The sequence below is a fragment of the Salvelinus fontinalis genome, unplaced genomic scaffold (genome assembly GCF_029448725.1).
Source record: "Salvelinus fontinalis isolate EN_2023a unplaced genomic scaffold, ASM2944872v1 scaffold_1527, whole genome shotgun sequence".
Lineage (NCBI taxonomy): Eukaryota > Metazoa > Chordata > Actinopteri > Salmoniformes > Salmonidae > Salvelinus > Salvelinus fontinalis.
Genome location: NW_026601736.1, coordinates 848 through 27,814, shown reverse-complemented (window position 1 = coordinate 27,814; position 26,967 = coordinate 848). Strand labels below are relative to the sequence as shown.

The following is a 26,967-nucleotide window of genomic DNA, read 5'->3' as shown; positions in this document are numbered from 1 at the left end:
CATAAGACTGCCCTGTATCCAAACTTAAAAAGCTGTGACCAACCAATTATGCAAACTTCTCTTTATACTATAGATTTTGTGTAAATCTTTTCAAAGTGTTTATAGTACAGTACACTATGTTGTTAATGCAAACCAATCTTTAACCAAGAAAATATTAATTTAAACATAAGACATGAGTTAGATACTCGCAGTAGGCTAAGGATTTCTATCATATTTGCCTAAAACCGTCCTCTCCATTATAGTAGATTCACCATAACTTTTGGAAAAATGTATAAACATGACTTACTAAAAATGTACTAAAAAATGTATAAACATGACTTACTAATATGATGACCGTCTCCAACTAACCTTCTCTAGGAATGTTCTCCCACCTAAGATTCTAGCCTAATAGCAAGAGGATTCTATCTTCTTATGACCGCATGATCCATTATGACATCACTCTAAGAACGCAATTACTCATCCTCAATGCTTCACTGTGTACAACTACAGACACTACAGAATTGTGTCATGGCTTTAAAAGTTTCTGATTGACTCAAATCATGTCAATTATCCTATCAGAAACTTTTAAAGCCATGACACAATTTTCGGGATTTTTTCAAGCTGTTTAAATGCAGTCAACTTAGTGTATGTAAACTTCTGACCTACTGGAATTGTGATACAGGGAGTTATAAATGAAATAATCGGTCTGTCAACAATTGTTGGAAAATCTGTGTGTGTATGTACAGTGGGGAGAACAAGTATTTGATACACTGATGATTTTGCAGGTTTTCCTACTTACAAAGCATGTAGAGGTCTGTAGTTTTTAACATAGGTACACATAAAACTGTGAGAGACGGAATCTAAAACAACAATCCAGAAAATCACATTGTATGATTTAAGAAATTAATTTGCATTTATTTTATATAAGCCAATAAACACTAAACAGAACAAAGGACAAGGCATATTGACATTAAGGAGGGGCATGCTTAATCGAGTGATCATAAGGGTCCAGTGAGTAGAGGTTGGTTGGGGTCACGGCGATTCAGACTGCTGGCCGGGTAGCTGGCTATCGGTAGCAAGCTAGTGTAGCAGTGTGATGTTGTACCCCTAGATTATGCACCAAGTTGCACACAAGGGCCAATTCAAATAGGCCAGGTCAAGAGGGGATGTTAATAATTTGATAATAATAATAATAATTCAGTTTTTTATTTAATTTAATTACAGCTGCATAGCTAATGTTTTTATTTGGTGTACAAACACTTTTTCATATCAATATTGTACATACATGTGATTGTAAAAGTTTTGTATATTTTGGTTTGGCCCATCGCGGGTTATCTGTATTTCCATACCACTTTAGTGTTCTCTTTTGCCTGACCTTCGGCTAGCAAGGTATGTTGTCTTTGGCTCCGAAATTGTTTAATATAAAACCGTCATAATGTTACACAATGTACTGTTTTGCAACCATAAGTTTGTTACACTGTGGATAATATAAAGATTTATGTTACCCTAGTTAGCGAGCTTTGTGAAACTTGTTATCTATTGTAACTTGTGAGTACTTGGGACGTGTTTGAGTGAGTGTCCATGTGATCGCGCAGGTGCCTGAGAGCTGTAATTGCGCCAAGGGTTAACATAATGTGTGTTGTCTCTTCGTGTGCAGGTATGTCTTTAATTTTGTCCGAATTATGTTCTGTGTAATTTTACTTGTATTGTATGGTGTGCTGTTGTGCATCAAATGTGTACACGCGGCACCTGTTATTTCCTTTTGGCGCTCTTTTGCCTGACCTTCGGCTAGCAAGGTGCCTGAGAGCTGTGACTGCGCCAAGGGTTATTAACATAATGTGTGTTGTCTCTTCGTGTGCAGGGCAAATAAAAAGATTTCAACTAGCAGACCGTCAGTTGTGGCAGCGTCCCAATTAAAAGTACACAACGCAGAATGAACCAAGCTACACTAGCATAGGATGGATGTCTGTTTTTTGCCGCCTCGTGCGTTTCCGTCGGTAGATTAGTGGGGTTCTGTGTGGTAGAGGGGATCAATCCAATTGGCAAAATCGATATAGTTATATAGTGACCCAAGAAAAATTGTCCGATAGACTTATTCAGATAGCAGCCGATAAGACAGCTAATGATTAGCGGGCCCCAGATGAGCGTTCAGGTAAGGTCGCGACGGAGGTGGCAGTTGGTTAACTCCCTCGGGCAGATAACGTCGGTAGTCAGTCGTGAAGGCCCTGTGGGGCTCCGCATTGGTAGTAAAACGTGTCCCGATAGGTGATAGTAGCCCTGGAGTGGCTGATGGAACTCTTCAGCTGGCTAGCTCCAGAACAATTGATGTTAGCTCCGGGATCAACGTAAGCCAATAGACACACGGTTTGCAGCTAGCTAGCTGCGAGATCCAGGTGTAAATGTCCAGAGCTTGCAGTTGAAACCCAGGGATATGGATAAAAATAGGTTCAGTATGTTCTGGTCTGAGTCGCGTTGTACAAAAGTGGCGATATATTAAAGTGGCGATAGAGCTAAAGGAATAGCTGATGACCACAAACGGTGGTTAGCTGAAATACTAACGTTAGCCAGTAATCTGGCTAGCTTCTATTGTGGATTTTCAGATTTGAGGTAAATAATACTTTTTTTGTAATTAGTGAGGCGGGTTGCAGGAAAGCGTTTTGAAGTTGAGTTTTTGGGAAAAATACATATATAAAAGATATATATATATACGGGACACGACAATACAGGACAAAAATACATCTGACTGCTATTTCATCCTGGATGAAAAAAAAATTAATGCTTAGAGGGACAGAGACATTTTGAAAGTATGCCTTATCTACTTTGAAGAACTAGTTAAATGATTTCGTCAGACAGCTCTGCAACATAGGCTACCTAAATAGAATGACTAGACAGTACAGTATGGGGAGCACAGAGAACGTTAGTTTTGGCTCGCTGACTGCTACTACCTGAGTAGAGATGAGATTACTTTAAGAAATGAAAAATAAGGAATTAATATACACATTTACATTTAAGTCATTTAGCAGACGCTCTTATCCAGAGCGACTTACACAACTGATATTTGATTTCATAGTCATTTCCTATTTTTCTATTGATGTCTACCAATGTGGACCTGACAGACGATGGAATATGTTCAATGTTTTGGCAGTTATTTCATTTTTAAAGCATTAAATACATTAGTGAAAACCGTGATTATTTTTTCAATAATCTAACCGAAACCAAACCGACCTCAAAGAGCACTAATTGTTCAGTACTATTGCTTTCACTTGACTTTTTGCAGCTAGCAGACCCAAGCATTTGCTGGTGTACATCAACCCTTATGGGGGCAAGCAGCAAGTGCATTTATGAGCAGAAAGTCTCGCCTCTCTTCGCCTGTGCCTCCATCTCCACGGACGTGATTGGTGAGTTCCTGCCAAAGACATTAAACATGATTTAATAATAGATGAGTCTTTATGGGCCAAGTCAAATTGTTCACTCTAGGCAAATGGGCACAAGCTCTCTCAGGCCGCACAGGAATATGACATCATTTACGGCCGCCATCTATCATCCTAGTTCCTCATTGGAAAGGATGATGGTCGTTGAATACTGGATTCCTTTACATCCCGTTTACTTCTCAGACTAGCGAAAGACTGTGAACATTTGTCAAAGTCATATATTTTGACGAATTGCATTTAACTATACAGCTGCTTGGGTTGATATCAAAATATTGATACAGTATTTGAACAATTGTAAAAAAAGATATATAAAACATCTAAGGTGGGTGTGAAAATGTTTGCACATAAAATCAAACTATTCCTTTAGCTTCAAATTGTTTCAATGTCTAACAATTAGAGAAGAGAAAATGTCTACTTTAGGACTTCTGCAATCTCAGACTTCTTTATGGAAAATGCTTAGTCGATATATTGCTCCAAGCGAGTGAATGATTACGCCTTAAGTCCAAAATATCAATTTATGCAACAAATTAGGAAAACATAATGCGATATAAATGAATCAATTGTTAACCTGTTCAAGTTGACATTTCAAGTGTATCCCAACTACAGGAAGCACTTGAAAGACAAACGTGAAGCATGCTAAGACGTCTAACTCTTTCCTGGTCATTTGTTGTCATAGTTACAGAGCATGCCAATCATGCCAGGGACCACCTGAAGACAGAGGCGGAGTTAAAGAAATATGATGGGTGAGTCGAGGATGGAGATGTTCTCAATGTCATTGTCGCTATAGTAATCAAAGGTCTGTTTTAAAGACCTCTTTGTAGTCTGGTTTTCAGCTCAACCGTCACTAAATCATATTCAACCAATCACAGTTGAACTAAAAACACCCCTGGTCAAGTATATTAATCTCAAACGACAAACAAAAAGATCAGTTTTGTTGTTCTGACCTCTGTGTTACATGACCTTTGACCTCTATGCAGAGTAGTGTGTGTGGGTGGGGACAGCATGTTCAGCGAGATAGTTTACGGCCTGGTCTCTCGAACACAGGGATAACAGAGTGGAACAGAACAGCCCGGAGGAGAAGCTGGTACCCTGTAGTCTCCGCATTGGCATTATATCTGCAGGTTAGTCAAGACCACACGCAGACATTCACAAGCACGTACACATTCTATACATGCCATCTGCAAGCATTCTCCTCTCTTGGTGTCTTGACAATATAGAATGTTATTTATATATATATATATTTTTCAATTTAAAGTTTGTTTTTCAATCAACCAACCAAACACATTCCACGTTCACAGATGTGACAGACTTAAAAAAATAATAATAATAAAAAATTGTTATATATATATATACACAAAGAATAATTATTACAAAATTTAAAATATAGAACTTGCAGCAGCACTATCAAGGTTCTTTATTAGCTATTTCCAGCCTTATCTGAGATGACGCCAATAATTAGTTTTTAGATTTTACAGCACCTTACACAACACGCATCTGCTCATCTCCCTGATCACCCCATTCGCTCTGTCCAATTTGAAATATAGTTGAGTAGTGGAGACCAGAGTCTATCAAACTTGGGCTGTCTCTTGTGTAGGTCAAAAGTGAGCTTTTCACGAGGGAGAAAGTCAACAATCTGGTCAATCCACATTTTAAATGTAGGAGAGGTACTAGAGGCCCACAATAGAAGAATACATTTCTTAGCAAAGTATGTAATGGTCATAAGCAACTTTTCTCTGTCAGGATCAACAACAAAGTCCTGCTGGGCATTAAGAAGATAGATACACGGGGTCATATCAAACTGTACATCTAGTATTTTCTGTGCAGCAGTATGTATAGATTGCCAAAATCTGGCAATCTTTCTACAGCTCCAAAATACATGCATATAGGTTCCACTTTCAGAGGTACATCTTTTACAGTTAGGAGAAATGTCTGTTTTCATTCTATGGAGTCTCAAGGGAGTGTAATAAAATTTGTACAAAAATGTGTAATTAGATTCTTTCATTTTTACATTAGTAGAGGAGCAGTATACCCTGTCGCAAACCTCCGCCCATAACTCATCACTGATAGTCAGACCAGGGTCCTTTTCCCAGATTATTTTCAAAGGAGGAGCCTCCTTTCTCAGAAAGGAGTGTATAGATATAAGATATTTTGCCTTTAATGGATTGTGCTGTGGCAAGAAGGGTTTCAACTTCATTCAACTGAGTTCTAAACCCACTCTTGGAAGTAAATGAGGAAATGACATGTCTAGTTTGAAGATATAAAAAAAAAGGGATCTTGGCACATTGAATTCACTGCAGAGCTCTTGAAAGGATTTCAGTGTAGTGGTCTTCTGATGAAATAGGTCTGAAAAGGTCCTGACTCCTAGAGTATGCCAAAGATTAAAGTTGGCATCCCTCAGGGCTTTTGGCAAGTCTGGGTTGCCTACTATAGGCGAGTGAGAACATTTTTGGGAGGAAATGCCCAGGTATTTCTTACAGTCCCTCCACGCTAGTAGGGTGCTGTAAATCACAAAGGTTTTGGCTATGTTGCCCACTTCACTAAAGTTATTAATGAATATAGTTGAGCTTAGTGGCAATGAACCACAGGATTGGGCTTCTATCTGGATCCACGTTGACTCTTGTCTGTTGTGATCCATGTTAGCATGTTGCGGATTTGGGCAGAACAGTAGTACAATGGAAGGGCAAGACCGCCCTTAGATTCAGCTTTCGATTGAGTGGAGCGCTTGATCCTAGGTTTTTTATTGCCCCATATAAATTTTGGTGATGCTTTGGTTAATTGTTTTGAAAAAGGAAGCTGGGAGGTAGCATGGTAGCATCTGAAATAAATAGTTCAGTCTAGGGAGGATGTTCATACGGATGACATTCATTCTTCCTAGTAAGCTAATTGGGAGGGAGATCCAGGTTTGGAGATCGTTCTTGATTCGATCCAGGAGTGGAAGATAATTCTCCTTGAAAAGCCTATTCAGATCTCGTGTTATGAATATCCCACGGTATTGAAACCCCTGTGTCTTCCATTGGAATGGACATAGTGTCTTCATAGAACTGGTGAGTGTAATATTGAGAGGGCAGACAGTGGATTTGTTAAAATTAATCTTAGAACCTGGAAACGTGCCTTACTGAGCAATTGTGTCTAAAATGGGAGGAAGGGATTTCTCAGGGTTGGATATGTAGAGCAAGACATCATCCGCGTAAAGCGAAATCTTGTGCTGCAGGCCGCCTGCAGGAACACCTATAATACTTGGATTGCTCCTTATCAACTCTGCCAGAGGCTCCGCCCCCAACAAGTAGAGCAGGGGGGACAGCGAGCACCCTTGTCTTGTGCCCCGTCCCAAATGGAATCTGTCAGAGTTTAGTCCGTTAGTAGTCACCATGGCATTTGGACGCCACTCCATCCTGTCGAACGCCTTCTCAGCATCCAGTGAAGCCAGCAGGACAGGGGTCTTCTGTGCGTTTACTTGATCAATAATATCAAAAAGACGGCGAATGTTGTCAGAAGAGTATCTGTCTCTAGTAAATCCAGTTTGGTCCACTTTTATTATTTTGGGAAGAAGAGTGTTTAGTCTTTTGGCGAGCAATTTGGAATCCAACAAGCTTATGGGCCGGAAGGAGGAGCAGGATATGGTGTCCTTGTCTTTTTTGAGCAACACTGTAATGCGAGCTGTGTGCATTGATTCTGGGAGAACTCCGTTTTTGCAAAAATCCTCCAGCATTGGCATGAAAATAGGGCTAAGCTGGGGCTAAAAAGCTTTGTAGAACTCTCTGGAGAATCCATCTGGGACTGGGGACCTGTTAGGTGGCATGGAGGTGATTGCCTCCTGGACCTCCTCAGGAGTGAAGGGGGAGTTGAGATCTTCTTGGTCGGTCTCTGATAGTTTAGGTAGCGAGATTCCCTCTAGGAAGGAGTGGAGTTCTGCCTCCGTGTGTTTTCTCTCAGAGGTATATAGTTTGCAGTAAAAATCATGAAAAGTTAAATTGATATTTTTTGGGTCATATGTGACCTCGTCCTCTGCTGTTTGGATAGCCATAATTGTACGCTCTGACTGCTCTTTTTTTAATTGATAAGCATGTAATCTACATGGCCTATTGTTTTACTCATGGTATTTCTGTTTAGTAAAGAGAACTTTTTTTTTTAAATCTCCCGAGTATAGTCCAAATTCAGTTTGGCTTTGGCTGCTTTATGTTGACTCCAGGAGGTGCTGTCTGGGGATTGTTTATGTACTTTTTCACAGCGTTCCAGCTCCCCCTCCAGATCTAGCCTGTGTGCTTCCATTGCTTTTTTCTTAGAGGAAGCATATGCAATTAGATGACCTCTTAGTGTGGCTTTAGCAGCGTCCCACATTGTCGCCGGAGAAACAGGAGATTCTTTGTTGTCTTGTGTGTAGTTGTCTATCCATGTAGTTACCAATGTATGGAATGCTTCGTTTGATAGCATGGAGGTGTTGAATTTCCAGCTCTGTGACCTCGATGTTTTTGCAGAGGTCAAAGCAGAGTTGGACAAAGGCGTACCTCTACTGTTGGATTTGAAAGAATGAGAAATACACATGTCCCACCCAAGCTCTGCGGAGTTTGGCATGTTCAGCATCACAGAGGTGTGTCTCTTGCAATAGCGCGATGTCTGCTTTTTCCTTTTTTAGAGCACATAGTATCTTTTTCCGTTTTATTGCATGACCTAGACCATGGCAGTTCCATGTCAATAGATTTAAGGGTCCTCTTGCGCTAGCTTTTTCTGAAGCTAGCTGCTTCTTGGAGGCTTTTTCCGTCGCTAATGCTCGAGTCCGGGTAAAAATGTCACCTGTAGTGTCGCCTTTTGTAGCCGCCATGACTTTTTGACTAAAGCTAAATGAGTTTAAACTTGAAGTGGGGGTAAGATTAAGAATTGGAAACTACTTGTGCGGAGCTCCTAGTTCATGCGGCCATCTCGTTCAGGGGTCACGTGATCCTCTTATTTAGATTTAATATTTTGGATTTAATGTAACAATGTTCTTGTCTATAGCTATTCTGTACTCTGTCGTATAATTTGTTTTATGTGGAAGTGTAGCTCCTGCATGTGCAACAGCTAATGGGATCCTAATAAAGTTTTTAAAAAAAACACCACTATGTTTACATAGCAATGATCACATCAATAGCTCAGTTTATGACCTGACTGCGTAAGTTTACAAACTAATGTCAACCATGAGGTCCATTTCATGTACACTACACTATCTGTTGATTTCCGCATTCCATTTTTCCATCTTACACACACACACACACACACCCTGGCCGTGATCCCAGTCTCCAAGGGTGTTGGGATATGCAATAAACATTTCCAATACATGCATATTAGTACACACGTGTACATGTATGAGAGGGGACAATTATAAGCACCCACCAAATTATTATTATTACAAACACACACACTGCTAGCTTTTGTCTGTGTAGGCAGGAACATAATGTATCATTGTCTTGTTTTGTGTGGTATCCAGGTTCAACGGACTGCATCTGCTATGCCACTGCCGGCATCAATGACCCTGTGACCTCAGCTTTACATGTCATAGTGGGTGGGTGCAGGCAATTAAAATGCCTTTAAAAATAGTGTAACTGACATTTTTATACAGCACAGACTAGTAGCATAAGCATTCTGCATTCTGTTCCAGGTCTTTCCTGGAGATTCATTGTAAATAGAAATGTCTCGTGTTTGTCACTTCTATGTTATCGCTATGGCACACTCAGCTGACCAACAAGTGACAGCCGTGACCTACTTATTCAAAGCTTTTGAGATAAGAGGAAACTGCTGGAGGTCAGTGTGGGTGGATGGGTGTGCTTTTTTTTATAGTAAAAGCACATAGTGTGTCATCACACCTCTTTAAGACACTGTACCCCACACACACAGTATCTGTGGAGGATCACTCATACTAGACTCCTGTCTTCACAGGAGACTTCCAGCCAATGGACGTGTGCTCGGTCCATCACAACACATTCTTGAGGTATTCCGTCTCCCTGCTTGGATACGGTTTCTCTGGTGACGTGCTGGCAGACAGCAAGAGGAAACGCTGGATGGGACCAGCCAGATATGACTTTTCAGGTGGGTCAGAGGAGTAGCTTTAGCTGTTTTAGGAAATACAACCATTGGGACTGTTACGGTAGTCTGTTGCTGTTGCTAGTGATATGGCATGATGTCGTTTTGTGCAGGTTTTAAGACGTTCCTGACACATCACCACTATGAAGGGGCTGTGTCTTTTCTACCAGCAACTGACATACCCGGAAATCCGCGAGACAAGACCAGGTGTAGAGCTGGGTATGTAATACTGTACACGTACAACCTGTTGTGTAGTTTAGTATTACATGTTTGTCTAGATGGTGCAAAGGAGATTGCTCACTTGGCTAGCCAACTCCATTCCTGCTTTCCAGGTGCTTCATATGCCAGCACATCGGGCAGCTATATTCAGGGAATTCCCCAGAGGAATCCAAGACTGCTCCACTTTATTGAGCAATTACACACAAGGTCCAACTGAAATTTGACTTCCGCTTTTAACCCAAGCCCTCCGAAATACAAGCACTGAGTATACAAAACATTAAGAACACCTGCTATTTCCATGACATAGACTGACCAGGTGAAAGCTATGATCCGTTATTGATGTCATTTCAATCAGTCTAAATGAAGGGGAGGAGACAGGTTAAAGAAGGATTGTTAGGCCTTGAGACAACTGAGACATGGATTGTGTATGTGTGCCATTCAGAGGGTGAATGGGCAAGACCAAAGATTGAAGTGCCTTTGAACGGGGTATGGTAGTAGGTGCCAAGCAGGTGCACCGATTTGTGTCAAGAACTACAATCCTGCTGTGTTTTTCACATTCAACAGTTACCTGTGTGTATCAAGGATGGTCCACCACTCAAAGGACATCCAGCCAACTTGACACTACTATGGGAAGCATTGGAGTCAACATTGGTCAGCATCCCTGTGGAACACTTTCAACACCTTGTAGAGTCCTCCCCCAGCAAATTGAGGCTGTTCTGAGGGTAAAAGGGGGTTGCAACTCAATATTAGAAAGATGTTCTTAATTGTTGGTATACTCAGTGTACATACACAGGTTTAGGAGAGGTGCAGGAGGCTGCCACACTGGGCGCTGCTGTTGTGGGGGATTAAGTGTCTTGCTCAAGAGCACAACGGCAGGATATGGAAAATAGGATTTCACACCAGCAACCCTCTGGTTACTAGCTCACTTCTTTGCGTCTGACCCGGGATTCGAACTGGTAACCCTCCAGTTGCTGGCTCACCTCTTTTACTGCTAGGCTACTATTTGAAGCTTACATAAAAATGGGGGAATCAGTAAGACTTTACTATTGGAAAAGATGTATCAGTTTAAATCACCACAAACATAAACGTATTTTGGGCCACAAATGAAAGCAATTTATTAGTGTAAAATATATTTGAAAAAGCAAGTCTATTAACTTAGTGGGAGCAATGACCTCGATTCAGGGCTTTACCAAGTCGATGAAAGCTACAGTAGCAGCATGTCTCCACAGCTCACAACTCTAAATCAAATCAAATTTTATTTGTCACATACAAATGGTTAGCAGATGTTAATGCGAGTGTAGCGAAATGCTTGTGCTTCTAGTTCCGACAATGCAGTAATAACCAACAAGTAATCTAACCTAACAATTCCACAACTACTACCTTATACACACAAGTGTAAAGGGATAAAGAATATGTACATAAAGATACATGAATGAGTGATGGTACAGAACGGCATAGGCAAGATGCAGTAGATGGTATCGAATACAGTATATACATATGAGATGACTAATGTAGGGTATGTAAACTGTAGTGGCTTCCTTTCCTCTTTACCATAGCCACTGCCCAAGCCTGAAGCGGGGTTGTTTCGGACGCATACAGTCCACACTTAACGTTTCCAAACGGCCAAACATTCAATGAGATCCAGGGATATAGTGCAACAAAAAATGTTTATTCTTATCTAACAAAAGGTATTCTCCAATCAACTTAAAGCAGAGATTACTTGAAATGCAAATACATAATATAATATGACCTGTCTTTCTGTATGTCTATATGTCTGTATGTCTTTCTGTATGTCTATATGGTCAAAAAACTATACCGCTCCCGCATCTAGCAAGGACTCCTCCCCCCGAAGGCCCAACTTCCTGCCTTTATATTAACACAGTACAATGAATGGGCAAGAGGGGGGGCCAAAAACTGAGTTACACTAATAACAAATGAATATATCTCAATCCGGTAAATAAATCATAAAGGTACGTACCTAATATTTCATCATATACATTAATATTTAATATATTTACACAAATGTACATGGAGCTCAGTATGTTCAGTCTTTTATACAAAATATGCCCAAATCGGCTCTAACATACCGGCCCCTAATTGTTGACGGCACTGAATGCACAACAATTACTTAATATTCAAACGTAGAGCCAATACAAAAACATTCTATACCAGAGCACCATTACAGTTCATAGCTATATACAAATATACAAGGTGCCATATAGGAAAATAGTCCATAGATCTCAGTCTGAGTTGAAGTGTAAAGGTGTTCAACTTCCAAAAAATGTCAAGAGTTTGAAGTCCAAAAAATGTATGACATCAAAGAATGTAAGAGTACGACATCAACGAATCAGAGGTGCACGTGATTCAAAGATGGAGCACTGTGTGTGTGTGTGTGTGTCTCACTTCGTCGCCTCAAGGAGCAGACAGAGTTTATTGATAGGTCTCTGTAAGATATTGGTCTTAGTCTTAACCATGACGCTCCGGACAAGACCTTTGGCCCCTGGCAAAGCCTTCACCACACGCCCCATTAGCCAAGAGTTCCTTGGGGCGGTGTCATCGACGATGACCACAAGGTCACCAGAACTGAAGTTTCTCTTAGTTTTGTTACACTTGTTCCGCTCCTGCATAAATGGAAGATACTCCCTGATCCATCTCTTCCAGAAGAGGTCAGTGATATATTGTACTTGCTTCCATCTCCTTCGTGAGTATAGGTCACTTCTCTGGAATAGTCCTGGTGGCAGGACTGGCTTTGCTTTCAGATGAAGCAGATGGTTCGGAGTCAGGGGTTCTAGATCGTTAGGGTCATTTGTTACAGTAGTGATTGGTCTGTCGTTCATAATCGCCTCAACTTCACACAAGGCTGTCTGCAAAGCCTCATCATCCAGTACTTGCTCTTTAAGGACTGAATAGAGGATCTTTTTCACCAGTCGGATCAACCTCTTCCATACCCCCCCATGGTGGGCTCCAGAGGGAGGGTTGAATGACCATGTCACTCCTTCCTTCAGTAATTTATTTTGAATCTTGTTGTGATCCAGCTCTTTCAGAGCTTCTCCTAGCTCTCTGTGTGTTCCAACAAAGTTGGTGCCATTGTCTGTTCTGATACTTGTTACTGGGCCCCTTCGACAGATGAACCTGCGCAGGTCATTGATGCAGGAATCAGTATCCAGATAACTAGCAACTTCTAGATGGACAGCTCGACTCACAAGGCAAGTAAAGATCACACCATACCGCTTCACATGAACGCGGCCTCGCTTCACCTCTATGGGGCCAAAGTAATCTATGCCCACATGGGTGAAAGGCGGCAAATCAGGTGCTACCCGATCTTGTGGAAGGTCAGCCATCTTCTGTTCCCCAGCTCTAGCTTGCATCCGCCTGCAGAAGACACAGCTCTTAAGGATCTTCCTTGCTAAGGAGTTGGCACAGGGTATCCAATATCGCTGGCGAAGTCTAGAAAGCATGTGACCTCTCCCAGAGTGGCCAACCTGCTCATGGATGTGGAGTAAGATCAGTCTGGAGATGTAGGAGTCTTTGGGCAGGATCATAGGATTCTTTAGTTCCGTAGGCATAGCAGCTTTGCTTAACCTTCCTCCTACTCTCAGAATGCCATTGTCAACTATTGGATCAAGCTTACAGATTGAGCCGCTTCTCTTGGCACATTGTTTTCCTTTTACAACTAGTGCAATTTCTTGTTTAAAGTGCTGTCGTTGCTCAAATCGAATGATGACCTTTTCTGCTTCATCTAGGTCATCTACAGACTTTCTTTTCCAAACGTCAGTTTGAACTTGTCAATTTGTTCCTTCAGTGAGTTTGTCAGACTCTGATCTGATACTGGATCAGTTTGGGTGAGAACTTTCCTTTTCTGACTTAACTGTAGTAGAAGTATCTTCAGTTTCAGCATCCAGGCAACTGCTTTCAAGCTGTTCCATGTTGAATAGTACTCAATCAGTTTGCTGGTCGGACTCTTTTCTTCCACACATGTACTGTTTACGATGACGTCTTTTCTCACCTCTGGATCATCTGGAGGGATGGAGCCAAGCTCCTCGGGGACTTTCGGCCATTGTGTTTCTGTTTTCTCCATGAATTCTGGTCCTTTGCGCCATCTCTTTGAGTTCAGGAAAGTTTCAACATGTAATCCTCTTGAGGCATCATCGGCTGGGTTGTGTTTGGAGTTCAAATACCTCCACTGTTTTGCTTTCGATAGGTCACGGATCATAGCAACCCTATTAGCCACAAAAGTATGGAATCTCTTGGTATCGTTGCGGATGTATTTTAGCACCGACTGGCTGTCTGTCCAGAAAGTTGACTCCTCAAGTTCAATCTGGAGCTCCAACCTTAACATCCTGTCCACTCGCACTGCCAATGTTGCTGCAGCAAGTTCCAGTCTGGGGATCGTCATCTGCTTGAGTGGAGTCACCCTTGAATTCCCCGGTATGAATGCGATGTGGACCTTTTCCATAACGTTTGTGAACCTAAGGTAGCTTGCCGTGCCATAACCTTGTTCACTTGCATCACCGAAGTGATGCAGCTGTGCGGCCTTGATTTGACCAAAGTTCTCAGGCATCATACTCCTGTCTATCTGGAATCTGGAGAGCTGGTCCAGCTCTGAGAGCCATCTCTTCCATGAAATAGAGTGTTCTTCAGGGATGACTTTGTCCCATCCACACTTTAGCTTGCAGAGCACTTGAAGAATTTGCTTTGCCTTTAATACGAATGGGGCGAGGAAACCTAATGGATCATAAATAGAGCTGACAGTTGAGAGAATACCTCTTCTTGTAAGGGGTCTGTTCTTGACAGTGACCTGGAAGGTAAACACATCCCTTTCAATGTTCCATCGGATTCCAAGTGCTCTTTCAACAGGCAGCTTTTCTCTGTCCAGGTCCAGTTCTTTTATCTGCTTGGCTTTGTGTTCATCAGGGATAGAAGCTAGTACAGTGCGGCTGTTGCTGACCCACTTGGTCAATTTGAACCCACCTTGAGAGCACACATCCCTGAGGTTTCTTGTGAGAGCTATGGCTTGTTCTTCTGTGGCCACTGACTTGAGGCAGTCATCAACATAGAAGTTGGACTTGACTGTTTGAATCACCTCTTCATCGTACCCCTCACAGTTGTCTTCTGCAGTCTTTCGCAGTGCAAAGTTTGCACAACTTGGAGAGGATATAGCACCGAAAAGATGTACTGTCATTCTGTACTCCTCCAATCTTTTGTTAGTATCACCATCCGGCCACCATAGGAATCGCAGGAAGTCTAAGTCATCTTCATGGACACGTACTTGATGGAACATTCCTTCGATGTCTGCCATCATGGCAATGTGCTCTTGCCGAAATCTTAGCAAGACTCCTATAAGCGTGTTTGCCAGGTCAGGGCCTTGAAGGAGTTCACTGTTAACCTCTACAGAGTACCTAACCCGGATCCGGGAGCACCCCCCACCCCCCCCCCACACTGATTAGCATCGCTAGCATAGCGTCACAATTAAATAGTAGCATCTAAATATCATTAAATCACAAGTCCAAGACACCCAATGAAAGACACAGATCTTGTGAATAAAGCCACCATTTCAGATTTTTAAAATGTTTTACAGGGAAGACACAATATGTAAATCTATTAGCTAAACACGTTAGCAAAAGACACCATTTTTTTACTCCAACAGTTTTTTCCTGCGTCAGTAGCTGTCACTAATTCGACTAAATGAAAATATATATATAGCCACTAACCAACAAACAAATTCATAAGATGACAGTCTGATAACATATTTATAGTATAGCATAGTTTTTTTTTTTTTATGTGCATTTTTCAGGTATAAATCACAGTTCTACATTGCAGCTGCAATCTGATATAGTGCTGATGCAGCCAGAACAATTACAGAGACCAACTTCATATAACTAATTACTTGTCTTAAAACATTTCAGAAAAAATACACAGCGTACAGATATTGAAAGCCCAACATCTGGTGAATCCAAACAATATTTCAGATTTATTAAATGTTTTATAGCGAAAACAAAATGTAGCGCTAAATTAGCATAGCCACGCCAGCCAGAACCAGCTGGGCGCGCCCGACCAGTTCACATGCACGACAGATATATGAAATAACATCGTAAATTGGGTCTTACTATTGCTGATCTTTCATCAGAATGTTGATAAAGGTGTCCTTAGTCCTGATGAGTCGTTCAATCCATTCACAATGGCAACTTTCCCTCTTCATTTAGCATAGGTACTGGTCGACTAGCACGGTTCTGTCCAAAGTTAAAAAAACTCACAGAACGGAACACAGCAAAACTCCCGAAAAAATTCAAATAATCTGATTAAACTATATTGAAAAAACATACATTACGATGATATGGTCACATGTATCAAACAAACTTCGAGACGGAGATAGTTTTCATCCGTAACGGCAGCATAACAAAAGACTATTGCACCTCTAAAACGCGCGTTTCAGAAAACCGGAAGTTGTCGGTCACGCTAAAGAAATAGGTCTAATTTCACGTCAGTACAAGATAAACAAAAGAATTCTCCTCTGACGTCTTCCTGACACCCAGAGGAAGACGAATGAAGTGTGTTTCGGGTCATAGGTGGCGTGACCATATATAGGCAGAGCGTTGAAGCGAGCATACACCTTGCAATCTTCTTCTTGCTCAGGGAAAGTGCTGTCAAATGACTTATGTTTCACTCAGACAAAATTGAAACGGTTTTAGAAACCATAGCTTGTTTTCTTTCCAATGGTATATGGTTATATGCATATAGTAACAGCAATAATTGAATAAGAGGCAGTTTAATCTGTAGAGGCAATTATGCTAATGCGAAAACAGCACCCCCTGTATTCTCAAGAAGTTAAAGGCCACTGTTATTGCTATGAGCATACAGACACTGCTTACGTCTTCCCCTGGATGCCTTTACGTGATGACGATTTGAATGGTATCGATTGCGCAATCACAGCCCCTATAAAACAAAAACACGTGTAGGTAGGAACTCTTTTCCAGATGCGTCATGCGCACGGTGGACACCGACCTGCAATTTTTCCAAGCACTAGTGAAGCCAGTTATATTTCTCAGGTCATGTTTCAACTCGTTATAGGAGTTAAAAACATCATAAGGTAGTTAATTTGAACCGTTTTATAGCAATTTATTTCCGTTTAGTGCGATTTTGGGACATTTATTTCTGAGACACTGTGAATCTCTGGGCACGGTTCCAGTTCATGCCGAACGCAATGGGCATTTCGACATGGCAAGAGGACAGCTTTCGACCAAAAGACGATTAGACCCAAGAAAGGATTCTTTGCCCAAGATTCTGATGGAAGAACAGCTCAAAGTAGGAACAATTTATTATGATAAATCGTGTTTCTGTCGAGAAATGTTAATCGCTTAGGACGCCATCTTGTTTGACGTAGCTTCGCTTGGCGCAAACTGTATTGAAAAGTAAGGATAATTTAAAAAATGTAAATCAGCGATTGTATTAAGAATTAAATTGTCTATCAATCGCTGTCCACCCTATATTTTTTAGTCACGTTTATGAGTATTTATGTATACGGCTAGATCACTGTCTAATATGGCGCACGACATTGTCTGACCAGCTGGGCAACTTTTGTCATTGTCTAACCATGATTTTGGTGGCTAAATATGCACATTTTCGAACAAACTGTATATGGATTGTGTAATATGATGTTACAGGAGTGTCATCTGAAGAATTCTGAGAAGGTTAGTGAAAAAATTAATATATTTTGGCGATGTTTACGTTATCGCTCTCTTTGGCTAGAATCAATGCTCTGGTAACGTTTGCATATGTGGTATGCTAATATAACGATTTATTGTGTTTTCGCTGTAAGACACTTAGAAAATCTGAAATATTGTCTGTATTCACAGGATCTGTGTCTTTCGATTAGTGTATGCTGTGTATTTTTACGAAATGTTTGATTAGTAGTTTGGTAAACACGTTGCTCATTGTAATTATTCTAGTCCATTTGTGACGGTGGGTGCAATTGTAAACTATGACATCTACCTGAAATATGCACATTTTTCTAACAAAACCTATCCTATACCATAAATATGTTATCAGACTGTCATCTGATGAGCTTTTTTCTTGGTTAGTGGCTATCAATATCTTAGTTTATCCGAATTGGTGATAGCTACTGGTGTTGGTGGACAAAGAAAAGATGGTGGATTATGCTAATGTGTTTAGCTAATAGATTTACATCTTTACATATTGTGTCTTCCCTGTAAAACATTTTAAAAATCGGACATGTTGGCTGGATTCACAAGATCTGTGTCTTTCATTAGCTGTATTGGACTCTAATGTGTGAAAGTTAAATATTTAAAAATATATTTTTTTTTTGAATTTCGCGGCTCTGCCTTTTCAGTGGGGGTGGGGGGGCACCCCATTCCTAGACAGGTTAAATGTCTCTATTCCTTTGAAACTTTTGTGAACGTAATGTTTACTGTTAATTTTTGATTGTTTATTTCACTTTTGTTTATTATCTATTTCACTTGCTTATGTTTCCCATGCCAATAAATCCATTTGAACCCTTTCATACGTACCATCACACGGGTGTGATCGTTCTACAGTGGTCCCTGAAGCGTACGATCACACCCGTGTGATTAGAACACTCGTTTAGAACGCTCGTTTAGAACGGCCAGTTTCGAATGATGACAATCAGCGTTTGAGCTGGCCACACTTTTTTCAGAAACTATTTACACAAATACAGTCCTTACAAAGTGATGTCCAGAATGTGAGCAGTTTATTTTTGGATTCAATGTTCAGATATTCACAGAAGTATATATAGCACAACACAATCATCCTAACCGGAAAAATGTAGGCTACATTTGTCCTAGCGCTAACTGAGGAAAGATTGACCTAACACAAGCAGTCATATTTTCTAACTCTCGGCTGACATAAACTACATGATGAATTAGCTAATAGCAATTACTATGTATAATTAATCACATTATGGGTGAGCTCACCATTGATCGAAATAATTAGGTAAAACACTATAGACATCGACAGTAATCCGATGATTAGTTTCAGCAGGCAGCCATGCATTTTTCCTCACAGAAACCGAAGATAATAAGAGAAGACGAGATAAGTTTGTTCTGTTTATAGTATGTATGTTGAAGGGGTGTGTCATCTACCGTCGTTCACATCCCACCATTAATTTCCGGAAGTCCTCCTAAAATGTGTGAACTCTTACTCGCCCCATTTTGTTATAACATCTTTGGTCAAACAGACGATTACGTGAAACCCAGAATGCATTATGTCAACAAACATGGCTACACAGCTGGAATTAGCTTAGCTCATCATAATCAGTATACCCTTCAAAAAAAGTATTTTACACACATAATATGTGCAAGAATCGGAATGCATGATTTGTCACCTAGAATTGAAAACGTGAATAAAACAGTAAATACACAAATAATTGCCACACAAAACATGTTCTGATATTGATTTATTGATACAAGTGGCGCGTGCCGGCAGTCAACCACTTACCCTCTCACTCTGAGTCAGTGTTGTTGTTTATGTATGTAGCTAGTGAGCTAAGCAGTAGCATTAGCAATGTCTTTCAAAAGGAGACAACTCACAAATGTGAAAATTCTGGAGATTTTTTAAAATTCTGACAATTAGTCTAAAAGTCAGGATTCTGACAGTGACAGTGAGGAGCTGCCCCCCAACCTTGTAGCCATTGAGAACCCTGAATCTGAATTTCCCTTGTCCACTGACGAAGTACCAGTTCCCTTTGAAGATGCTGGTGGTGATGGAGGCAGACCGACAGTGGATGAAGTACAGGAGTTTTGTGGTAGCTGGAAGGCCACCAGTCATTTCACCCCTCCTGGCCCTGCTGTTTGCTTTGACGAGTCCCAGTCTGGAATGCAACGCCCCTTGCCATTTCCAACTGAGGCAGAGTGCTTCAAGTTGTTTCTGACAGAGGAGCTGGTGGGAAACATAGTAGAGGAGACCAATCGCTATGCCTTGGAGCTACAGGAGAAGAGAGAGCCAGGGTAGCTTCAAAATACAACACAAGCTAATAGTTATCTGACGCAACTAGCATTGTTTTACAGAGCTAATAGAATAATGTAGCTACATAAGCACGATTGACTATAACACCATAAAGGTTATAAAATGAGTAACGTTACCTCACGTGTCAATAACATTCTGGAATGGAGAGAACATTCTAGCATCACGTGCATAAAAAAACTCACACTGGGGCGACCGTTAGAGATATTTGGAACTCACGCATGAAAGGGTTAATTTATCTTAACTGTGTAATCAAGATTACCGAACCTCCGCTTGATTACTGAGGAGTTTCAATTGATTAGTAATGTCTTATAACACATTTAACAGCATAGTGTTCTATACTATAAACATTTAGAAAATATTTACACATAATCTATAGTATAAAGAGAAGTTTGCATAATTGGTTGTTACAGCTTGGATGAATTGCATGGATGTGAATGAAATGTTTGGAAAAATTAAAAAGTTGGAGGAGGAGAGGAAGAGAAGAGGAAAGAAAGTATGAGAACTGGAAGACATGAAGAATGAAAAGCTTTAAAAAATGAACGCGTTGGAGGTGTGGAAAGGTAAAACATGAAGGGGGATAGAGCGGGACAGACTTTTCAAAGTATTTGATGGCACAGTGAGGTATAGCTAAAAAGGATGACAGATATAGAGAGGCAGAGCAAGACATACATACAGTATATCACAAAAGTGAGTACACCTCTCACATTTTTGTAAATATTAAAGTATATCTTTTCATGTGACAACACTGAAGAAATGACACTTTGCTACAATGTAAGGTAGTGAGTGTACAGCTTGTATAACAGTGTAAATTTGCTGTCCCCTCAATAACTCAACACACAGCCATTAATGTCTAAACCGCTGGCAACAAAAGTGAGAATACCCCTAAGTGAAAATGTCCAAATTGGGCCCAATTAGCCATTTCCCTCTCAGGTGTGAATGGGGAGCAGGTGTGTTAAATTTGGTATCATCGCGCTCACACTCCCTCATACTGACTGGTCACTGGAAGTTCAACATGGCACCTCATGGCAAAGAACTCTCTGAGGATCTGAAAAAAAGAATTGTTGCTCTACATAAAGATGGCCTAGGCTAAAGGAAGATTGCCAAGACCCTGAAATTGAGCTGCAGCACGGTGGCCAAGACCATATAGCGGTTTAACTTGACAGGTTCCACTCAGAACAGGCCTCGCCATGGTCGACCAAAGAAGTTGAGTGCATGTGCTCAGCGTCATATCCAGAGGTTGTCTTTGGGAAATCGACGTATGAGTGCTGCCAGCATTGCTGCAGAGGTTGAAGGGGTGGGGGGTCAGCCTGTCAGTGCTCAGACCATACGCCGTCCACTGCATCAAATTGGTTTGCATGGCTGTCGTCCCAGAAGGAAGCCTCTTCTAAAGATGATGCACAAGAAAGCCCGCAAACAGTTTGCTGAAGACAAGCAGACTAAGGACATGGATTACTGGAACCATGTCCTGTGGTCTGATGAGACCAATATAAACTTATTTGGTTCAGATGGTGTCAAGCGTTTATGGCGGCAACCAGGTGAGGAGTAGAAAGACAAGTGTGTCTTGCCTACAGTCAAGCATGGTGGTGGGAGTGTCATGGTCTGGGGCTGCATGAGTGCTGCCGGCACTGGGGAGCTACAGTTCATTGAGGGAACCATGAATGCCAACATGTACTGTGACATACTGAAGCAGAGCATGATCCCCTCCCTTCGGAGACTGCCGCAGAGCAGTATTCCAACATGATAACGACCCCAAACACACCTCCAAGAAAACCACTGCCTTGCTAAAGAAGCTGAGGGTAAAGGTGATGGACTGGCCAAGCATGTCTCCAGACCTAAACCCTATTGAGCATCTGTGGGACATCCTCAAACGGAAGGTGGAGGCGTGCAAGGTCTCTAACATCCACCAGCTCCGTGATGTCGTAATGGAGGAGTGGAAGAGGACTCCAGTGGCAACCTGTGAAGCTCTGGTGAACTCCATGCCCAAGAGGGTTAAGGCAGTGCTGGAAAATGATGGTGGCCACACAAAATATTGACACTTTGGGCCCAATTTGGACATTTTCACTTAGGGGTGTACTCACTTTTGTTGCCAGCGGTTTAGACATTAATGGCTGTGTGAGTTATTGAGGGGACAGCAAATTTACACTGTTATACAAGCTGTACACTCACTACCTTACATTGTAGCAAAGTGTCATTTCTTCAGTGTTGTCACATGAAAAGATATACTCAAATATATACAAAAATGTGAGGGGTGTACTCACTTTTGTGATATACTGTACAGACGTACAGACAGACAGAGCACACAAGCACACTATAGGCTCTGGTACTCGATTGGAATAGAACTGTTTGATGTTTACTCAAGTCTATTTTAGGAAACATGGCTGATGTTTGTTTTGGATCATTTTCTTTCTATCTCTTTCTCAGATTACTCCATCTTCTCTGTGGGCCAACAGGGGGTTGCACAGCCCCCTCCAGCCCAGCAGAATAAGACAACCTCCCCCCGCAAAGGTAATAACAAGAGCAGTTTGATTCATTGGCTCATCAATAAGAATGTATAAAAGCAACCAGTTTTAATAATCTTCAAAAATCCCAGAGTCTATTCCCCCTTATCCCCCGTCTCTCTCTCAATTCAATTAACCCTTTCATGCGTGAGTTCCAAATATCCTTAACGGTCGCCCCAGCGTGAGTTGGGCAGGGCCAGGAGGGATGAAATGACTGGTGGCCTTCCAGCTACCACAGAACTCCTGTACTTCATCCACTGTCGGTCTGCCTCCATCACCACCAGCATCTTCAAAGGGAACTGGTACTTTGTCAGTGGACAAGGGAAATTCAGATTCAGGGTTCTCAATGGCTACAAGGTTGGAGGGAAGCTCCTCACTGTCACTGTCAGAATCTGAATCCTGACTTTTAGACTCATTGTCATAATTTTTAAAAAATCTCTAGAATTTTCACATTTGTGAGTTGTCTCCTTTTGAAAGACATTACTAATGCTACAGCTTAGCTCACTAGCTACATACATAAACAACAACACTGAATGGCTCAGAGTGAGAGGGTACGTGTTTGACTACCGGCACGCGCCACTTGTATCAATAAATCACTATCAGAAAATGTTTCGTGTGGCAATTATTTGTGTATTTACGGTTTTATTCACATGTTTTCAATTCTAGGTGACAAATCATGCATTCCGATTCGTGCACAGATTGTAATGGGCACATATTATGTGTGTACAATAATTTTTTTGAAGGTTGTACTGATTATGATGAGCTAAGCTAATTCCAGCTGTGTAGCCATGTTTGTTGACATACAATGCATTCTGGGTTTCACGTAATCGTCTGTTTGACCAAAGATGTTATAACAAAATGGGGTGAGTAAGAGTTCACAAATTCTTTGAGGACTTCTGGAAATGAATGGTGGGATGTGAACGACGGTAGATGACACACCCCTTCAACATGCATACTATAAATAGGCCAAACTCATCTCGTCTTCTCTTATTATCTTCGGTTTCTGTGAGGAAAAATGCATGGCTGCACGCTGAAACTAATCATCGGATTACTTTCGATTTCTATAAAGTGTTTTACCTAATTATTTCGATCAATGGTGAGCTCACCCGTGATGTGATTAATTATACATAGTAATTGCTATTAGCTAATTCATCATTGTAGTTTATGTCAGCCTAGAGTTAGAAAATATGACTGCTTGTCAATCTTTCCTCAGTTAGCGCTAGGACTATTGTAGCCTACATTTTCCCGGTTAGGATGATTGTGTTATGCTATATATACATCTGTGAATATCTGAACATTGAATCCAAAAAATAAACTGCTCACATTCTGGACATAACTTTGTAAGGACTGTGTTTGTGTAAATAGTTTCTAAAAAAAAGTGTGGCCAGCTCAAACGCTGATTGTTGCGTCATTCGAAACTGGCCGTTCTAAATGAGTGTTCTAATCACACGGGTGTGATCGTACGCTTCAGGGACCACTGTAGAACGATCACACCCGTGTGATGGTACGTATGAAAGGGTTAAAGACCTCTTTGTAGTCTGGTTTTCAGCTCAACCGTCACTAAATCATATTCAACCAATCACAGTTTAACTAAAAACACCCCTGGTCAAGTATATTAATCTCAAATGACAAACAAAAAGATCAGTTTTGTTGTTCTGACCTCTGTTACATGACCTTTGACCTCTATGCAGAGTAGTGTGTGTGGGCGGGGACAGCATGTTCAGCGAGATAGTTCACGGCCTGGTCTCTCGAACACACAGGGATAACGGAGTGGACCAGAACAGCCCGGAGGAGAAGCTGGTACCCTGTAGTCTCCACATCGACATTATACCCGCAGGTTAGTCAAGACCACACGCAGACATTCACAAGCACATGCATGTACACATTCTATACATGCTATCTGCAAGCATTCTCCTCTCTTGGTGTCTTGACAATATAGAATCTTATTTATATTTAATATTTTTGATTTAATGTAACGATGTTCTTGTCTATAGCTATTCTGTACTCTGTCATGTATTTTGTTTTATGTGGAAGAGTAGCTCCTGCATGTGCAACAGCTATTGGGATTCTAATAAAGTAAAAACACACATACCACTATGTTTACACAGCAATGATCACATCAATAGCCCAGTTTATGACATGACTGCGTATGTTTACAAACTAATGTCAACCATGAGGTCCATTTCATGTACACTCCACTGTCTGTGTTGATTTCCGCGTTCCATTTTTCCATCTTACACACACACACACACACACACACACACACCCTGGCCGTGATCCCACTCTCCAAGGGTGTTGGGATATGCAAAAAAAAAAAAAAAACATTTCCAATACACGCATGCATGTTAGTACACACTTGTACATGTATGAGAGGGGACAGTTTTAAGCACCCACCAAATTATCATTATTATTACAAACACACACACTTCTAGCTTTTGTCTGTGTAGGCAGGAACATAATGTATCATTGTCTTGTTTTGTGTGGTATCCAGGTTCAACGGACTGCATCTGCTATGCCACTGTCGGCATCAATGACCCTGTGACCTCAGCTTTACATGTCATAGTGGGTGGGTGCAGTTATCTATATTGAAATATTAACAGCACTTCCAATTAAATTGCCTTTAAAAATAGTGTAACTGACATTTTTATACAGCACAGACTAGTAGCATAAGCATTCTTTATCACTGTTCCAGGTCATTCCTGGAGATTCATTGTGAAAAGAAATGTCTCGTGTTTGTCACTTCTATGTTATCGCTATGGCATACTCCGCTGACCAACAAGTGACAGCCGTGACCAACTTATTCAAAGATTTTGAGATAAGAGGAAACTGCTGGAGGTCAGTGTGGGTGGATGGGTGTGCAGGTGTGTTTTTTATAGTAAAAGGACATAGTGTGTCATCACACCTCTTTAAGACACTGTACCCCACACACAGTATCTGTGGAGGATCACTCATACTAGACTTGGGGGGTGCGTGTCTTCACAGGAGACTCCCAGCCAATGGACGTGTGCTCGGTCCATCACAACAACACATTCTTGAGGTATTCCGTCTCCCTGCTTGGATACGGTTTCTACGGCGACGTGCTGGCAGACAGCGAGAGGAAACGCTGGATGGGACCAGCCAGATATGACTTTTCAGGTGGGTCAGAGGAGTAGCTTTAGCTGTTTTAGGAAATACAACCATACTGTTGCGGGAGTCTGTTGCTGTTGCCAGTGAAATGGCATGATGTCGTTTTGTTCAGGTTTTAAGACGTTCCTGACACATCACCACTATGAAGGGGCTGTGTCTTTTCTACCAGAAACTGACATACCCGGAACACCGCGAGACAAGACCAGGTGTAGAGCTGGGTATGTAATACTGTACACGTACAACCTGTTGTGTAGTTTAGTATTACATGTTTGTCTAGATGGTGCAAAGGAGATTGCTCACTTGGCTAGCCAACTCCATTCCTGCTTTCCAGGTGCTTCATATGCCAGCGCAACGGGCAGCTGTATTCAGGGGATTCCCCAGAGGAATCCAAGACGGCTCCAGATGTCTCAGACAGAGGTAGGTACAGTATCTCTGCTTGAACTAACATATGGCCTCAACTCCACACGCTATGGGTCTCTACTGAAACCTGCTCAATGTTTTCACCACAAAGCCCGAACATCTGTTTCTGCTCTATCCCAGAATATGAAGTGGGGTGGGGGGTGGTCAGAGGGAAGTTCCTGGCCATCAACGCAGCCAGTATGAGCTGTGCCTGTCCCCGTAGCCCCAAGGGCCTGTCCCCCGCCGCCCAGGTCGCTGACGGCACCACCGACCTCATCCTCGTTCGCAAGTGCTCCCGATTCAACTTCCTTCGCCACCTGCTACGCCACACCAGCAAAGACGACCAGGTAACCACACTGGATGGGGCTACTGCGAGATCCTCCCCCACGCTGCCATTGAAGTCGGGTATGCACCCCTCTACATGGAAATATAACACACTTCTAAAAGTTTATTTCCTGCACTGTGCTGTCTTCAACATTTGATTTGAATTCCTGCCTTAGTTTTTTTCCCTGACAATGTTTTCTTTGTCTTCTGCCCTGCCAGAGTTCACTGCCAGTTGATCAAGCTGTTTGCGCGAGGGATCGAAGAGCAGCCTTTGTTTGAGGACCTCGTGTGCACTCTAGGTCCCCTCGTCCCTCCGCTGCCCTACCCTATCAGTCACTGGAACAGTCCTACAACATTTCAAAGGCTGCCACTGCTGTCACTTACCTTAGCCCTGTGCACTACCTTTCTCTAATGAGGTCACAAGTTCACAGGTCAAAGAGTGCTGGTACATTTACAGAGGTTCATTATCCACTATAGCGAAGAACAAATCATGAAAATCTTAAATGAATGTACCCCCTTCCTGCTATCCTTTTGCAATAAAGAGATGTTAACCAACACATAACGTGCTGTTCAACATTTGTAGAACTTCCGTTTGCGCGTGTTGGAATGTACGCTGCTCCAAATTATGAAGAATTGGTACAAAGCTTTGTTTATTTATAAACATAAACCCAATATTAAAGGATGTTTGAATGATTCTAGCTGCTTGCCTTGTTGGATGTTATTTCCCTGCACCTAAAAAGCATAGGATATTGGATGAACCAGAGCACTCTATGGGTACCAGATGCCAGCTCGCCTGTCACCTTAATGTGGTCATTTAATATGTCCTATATAGCTACGGTATACCACCAGACTGGCTAGAGTCACACTGAAAACTCAATGTACTGTAGCGTATCAACAGTTTATGCCCTGAAACATCTGACGCAGCAGGCTATTTCTGC

At 41.6% G+C, this 26,967-nt stretch overlaps 1 pseudogene; it reads left to right on the top strand.

Moving 5' to 3' along the window:
- The first annotated feature begins 993 nt into the window (after positions 1 to 993).
- Positions 994 to 26,727, top strand: LOC129849548 (ceramide kinase-like; annotated as a pseudogene).
- Positions 26,728 to 26,967: the final 240 nt, after the last annotated feature.